Source organism: Rhinichthys klamathensis, unplaced genomic scaffold (assembly GCF_029890125.1).
Source record: "Rhinichthys klamathensis goyatoka isolate OS25496 unplaced genomic scaffold, OSU_Roscu_1.1 h1tg000021l_1, whole genome shotgun sequence".
NCBI lineage: Eukaryota > Metazoa > Chordata > Actinopteri > Cypriniformes > Leuciscidae > Rhinichthys > Rhinichthys klamathensis.
In genome coordinates, this window is record NW_026606572.1 from 414,861 (window position 1) to 420,665 (window position 5,805).

The window sequence follows — 5,805 nt, forward strand, 5'->3', positions numbered from 1 at the left end:
AGACACAAGGGATGAAATCTTTCTTTTTTTGTGACGGTGCAAAAAACTACACACACTATATGGACAGAAATGATTGGGACACACCACTTAATTCTTGAATTCAGGTGTTTCAATCAGACCCATTGCCACAGGTGTATAAAATCATGCAGCGGCTGTGTCTGAAATCGCTCCCTATGCCCTTAAATAGGGCACTCATTCAATCCCACAATGCACTGCAATAACGAGTGTACAACCGATGTACGCTCAACGATTAGAGAATACCCATAATGCATTGTGAGAGTCGTGCCGAATGAATTCCCCCGTCTGACCAGAAGATTGCGTCCGCAGCGGAATCGTCCATACATCCATTCATTTTACAAACCGCTGGTCCAATGTGGGTACAGCGTAATATCACACAGGTAGGCTATAAATTCCTTTTTTATTGATTGTTAAGTTGTTTAATTAAGATTTATATATGCTAGTTTCCTTGACTGGTTCACTACTGGAGCTGCCAGTTTGCTAAGTTTCAAATGATTATTTAAACCGCAAGCAAAAACTATGCAAAAGCGGCAGCCCTTCCTGCGCACTCAGTGTCTGAATTCACTCCTTCAAGTGAACTGTATTAGCGGAGTAATGTAGGGAATAGTGAATGAAGGTATAGGGGGCGATTTCAAACACGGCTTGCATTTACAAACATTTGTGAAAAAATGAGTCGTTCTGAAGAACTCAATCAATTCAAGCGTGGTACTGATGCCACCTTTACAATAAGTCAGTTATTTCAGAAATTTCATCCCTGGTAGATATTACGAGGTCTACTCTGAGTCGTATTATTGGAAAGTGGAAGCGTTTAGGAACAGCAGCAACTCTGCCGTGAAACAGAAGACCATGTAAAGTCACAGAGCGGTTCACCGAGCGCTGAGGAGCATGGTGTGTAAAACTCGCCTACGCTCTGCTGATTCCATCGCTGTAGAGTTCCTAACTCTGGCATTAATATCAGCACAAAAACTGTGGCGGCGGGAGCTTCACGGAATGGGTTTCCATGGCCGGGCAGCAGCATGCAAGCCTCACATCACCAAGTACAATGCTAAGCAGTCGGATGGAGTGGTTAAAGCTAACCTGGCCCTAGCCAGATGAATTTCGCTCCGCCTAGCTTCACTCACATCCATCTGGAACCGATCCATTGAAATGGCGTTTCAGAAGGCTGGGCCTTATCAAAAATCCTTGCATATGATTGGATAAGCCACTTGTCTGTCATCTTTATCGACGTGCTATTTCAACCACTCACACCGAAGCCAACCCGTGACGCTGAAGAATCCGGTCGGGAGAAGGCACTGATCTATATAACATCGTTTCCACCAACAAAAGCCTTATAAGAGCCGTTCTCTGATGTTCTTTTAATGAAACAATATTAGGTAGATTGGACAACACGGATGAAATAGCAGCATCAATGTTAACGCTTGTTTCCTCGATGCGAGCCGCCATTGTTGTCTGAATCAAAACAGTCTCACGGTCGCTTCTCCACTACGTCACATCTATGAAACTCCCGCCCTGCGTCCTGATTGGCTAAACCATAAAGTTGGTTAGGGAAATCACTCTCAATGGAAGAGGTTCCAGATGGATGTGAGTGAAGCTAGGCGGAGCGAAATTCATCTGGCTAGGGCCAGGTTAGGTTAAAGCAGCACTAAGTAGGAATTCCGTTTTTGTCAAACAGCGACCCCTAGAGTCGCTGTGGAGTACTTGTACTGTCGTGAATAGCACTCACGCAGAGATGTCTCGCACTCACGGCCGGATCCCCTCCCCCTGTACACCATACCTGTTCAGTAGGATGGACGCTGTAACGAGTGGAAATAAGGTATGGCCCCTTTAAGAGTTGCGCGCGCCCTGTTTAACTGTCGGCAGTCTGTATTGTATGTGCGCCTCGAACACCACATGTATACGGCGCCGGGTTATTTCTGTTTGATGCTCATTTTATCATAATTTTATCATATCTGTTTTTTGCCGTAAAGCAATTCGTTACCTCGCGATACCTGATATCACACGATACTTCCTAACACTGAGGGCGGCGGCCCGCCGGCCCAAAGTTGCAAGGGTGGTTTTGCGGCTCACAGGCACCAGGGGGGTGCGAGACGACCACCATTCAACACTCCAAAGCTGTTCAGTTAAGGTAAAAAAGTTACTTAGTTCACCTTTAAAGTACGCCGCCACTGGACTCTGGAGAAGTGGAAATGTGTTCTGTGGAGTGACGAATCACGCTTCTCTGTTTGGAAGTCTGATGGGTGAGTCTGGGTTTGGCAGAAACCAGTTGAACTTGACCTGTCTGACTGCATTGTGCCTGTAAAATTTGGTGGAGGGGGGATAATGGTGTGGGGCTGTTTTTCAGGCTATTCCCCTTACTTCCAGTGAAGGGAAATCATAATGCTTCAGCACACCATATATGACTTATTGGACAATGCTATGCTTCCAACTTTGTGGGAACAGTTAGGGGAAGGCCCTTTTCTATTCCAGTTTGGGGAATAGTGCACAAACCACGGTCTATAAAGATATGGTTGGATGAGATTTGTGTGGAAGATCTTGACTGGTCATCACAGAGACCTGCCCTCAACCCCATCCAACATCTTTGGGTTTAACTGGAACGGAAATTGTGAGCCAGGCCTTCTCTTCCAACATCAGTGCCTGACCTCACAAATGCTCAGGATGAATGGGCAAAAATTCCCACAGAAACCAAAAACTCCCAAATCTTGTTGAAAACCCTTTTCAGAAGAGTGGAAGCTACTTTTTACTAAATAAATTAATAAATGACCAGTCGAGCTGTAGGTAATATGATATTATACAGCCACACAGACACCGGTTTCATCTTAAGAAGTCGGTGTGAGTCATCGAGTGCTTTGAGTGTCCATGTGCAGGTGACATCATCAGTGCACACACACACAGACAGGTGGCAGTCAGTCAATGGCAACAAAACAGATACAAATACAGAGTCTATGTTTGGAAGGATAAGTATTCCATGGTGGGTGAATTCATACATGAATATAATTGAGTATAATGAGTGTGTTTCAGAGCTCGGGTCATTACAGTTTAACGGATGATTCATTTGATTTGCCGCAGGGAATCACACGCTTCCCCTGAATGACTCCAGCGCTGAACCCCGTCTGTTCATTTTGCCACCTCATCGCCCACAACTCACTCACCTTCATGAATTCTTTATTCTGCCATCATGTGTACCAGAAGTTCTCACATTATGTTAGGGTTATTCCCGTTATGCCTTATAAACTGAATAAAAAAATGTATTGTAATTTAAAGATGTTAAAGGCCCTTATGTAGTCAATAATTGTATAATAATAAATGTTTTTCATGCCTTAAAATAGTTTGAACGTAACTCTACACCCTTGCCTCATTTAGTATACACGCTTCTATGAATATGCAAATTAGCCCTGCCTCCACTCACTCACACCAGCTCAGAGAGCCACTTGTTAATGATCACACGTTGACCTTTTTTTTTTATTATAATTTTTTTATTATACATGTAATAATGTACAATAGATACAAATGTTTCACATATAATAGTCTAAATGATTCCATAGCATCATAAGCCATGAAGAACATTAAAGGTAACCGATTCACACACTAAGGGGAAAAAAAGAAAACATATGGAGAGAGGTATACGTGTATAATCAAAATAAAGAAGAGGAATTTAATTCTTTGTAGATGTCCATAGTTCTGGTTGCTTTGCGGTTTGAAAGTCCTTGCAATGTTTCAAAGTAAATCTTCATGTCAGCCTTAAAATGGTAGATGTTGGGTATCCTTTCAGACCATTTACATTTGTGTATAAAACTTACCAGTAATATAATAAGATTTACACATAAAAACGTGACTCTTGACTATATCTTTTTTTGTCAAAATAAAAAATCACATCTCTTTCTCTATGTGAACTTTAATTCCACTTAACATATTAAATAAATATTCCACATCAATCCAAAGGAATTTAACATGCATACATTCAAGGAAAAGATGCAAAATAGTTTCAGTATCCTTTTTACAAAATAGGCTACACAGGATTCAGAAAGGTCATTTTTTATATATTTTTAGAAACTGGTTTGTTGGATACATTTTATGTATAGTTTTAAAGTATATTTCATAAACGTTATTATTGATACAGTATTTGTTATTATAAGTCCAAATCAATCTCCAATTAATATTTCCAAAATGGTCATTCCAAAAGTATTTAGTGTTGCAGGGCAGTGAATCAGGCATCTGAAAAATGTATCATTACTATAATATCAACAACGTTGAACAAAACCTGTTTTTTAAACATTGATTGCTTATGAGGTTCACTACTGCCCACTACTGTAACAATGTTTACATGGTACAATGACTGGTAGGCTACTGTTTGTATTATTGCTTAACACAATTTTCACGATTTCAATTCAATTCTTGGATTTCAATCTTGATTCAATATTGACTCATTTGGATAAATATTAGGTAGGCTACAGTCGATAGCCTGCATGTTAATTTTTCTCAAGAAAAAATATATCTCACATGCTGTTCGGGGTATAGTTTTTTTTTTATCAAATTCTTCCACAAAATTAGAAATTTTGGGGGGGTCTTCAGAGATCTGTTCATTAATTTTAAGTTTATATATACTGTTAACACTAACATTTCTTTTTTCTAAATTATGAAATTTTTTCATATTCCTTTCACCATGCTCTATCCATTTTCGCCTAAAACGAATAACAGCCTGTGCCAAATTTTTATTGTCCAATTCAGCTTGTAATTCAAATAAAATATTGATGTCAGCTTGTGATTGCTTATTCTTTTCAGATAGAAATTATTTCCTATCACAGGTTGACCTGATTGATTACAAGGGTAGTTTGTGACGTCAGAAACACCAGCAATTTCAAAATGCGTTTTTTGAGACTGTCTTTGGTTCACTGGAGTTTTAAGGAGAAAATACTCAGCAATGGTGCTTACTTATGACTACATGGTTTGTCTTGTAAAAACACCACATAAACATATAAACAACATTTAAAAATAATTTTTAAAGTGAGTAGGCTAGGCCTACACAGATTTTTTTTTTTTTTTTTACAAATCAAGCTGTATGCAACTTGTGGCACTCTATCTGTTGAAAGAGAACGGAAGAACATTGTTTTGGTTGCTTCAGTTCTGCTGAATGTGGTTCGAGACACCAGTGAACAAATGGGCGCAGGACATCTTATCAGAGCGGATTGACATGGTTTGTTTTTTACAACGGTGATTCCACGGAGCCGGAGGCTTGGCGTTTTCAATGATATATGGTCAGTTTTCTTGTTCGTTAATTGACAAAAAGTTTCAGCTACTCACAGCCAGAGCTACTTAACTTTTTGCACAGCAAATGGCGTGGATGCGATGGCAATTTCCCGCGAGATCCGACCCGACAGCTCTCAAATATAATTATTATGTTTACCAAGTGTATTCTGATAAAGGCACATTTTCAAAAAAAAAAAAAATGTTGCACTTTCTCAGTAATAACATTTTGGAATGCCATATTCTAATAAATTAGCAGTTTTTCGTGGCAAAATCTGCTAAGAAAATAAGTGAAATTACTTTCACATTTATTTTTTACTTCATAGCCTATTAGAAAACGAACTAATTGGCTTGTGGCATCTTATGGAATAAAAAAAATGCGAGTTTAATATTTCAGCCATCGAGGCTACAGCTGCATGACCCTTTTGGTTTCACACAATGCATCCTTGCGCCGCGCGTTCTTGTAGGGCTCGGTTACTATGGAGATCATAAGGAGAGCGCGTGCGTTTCTTCTCTTTTTGCGCGTGCACTAGTGGGAGTGAAGGG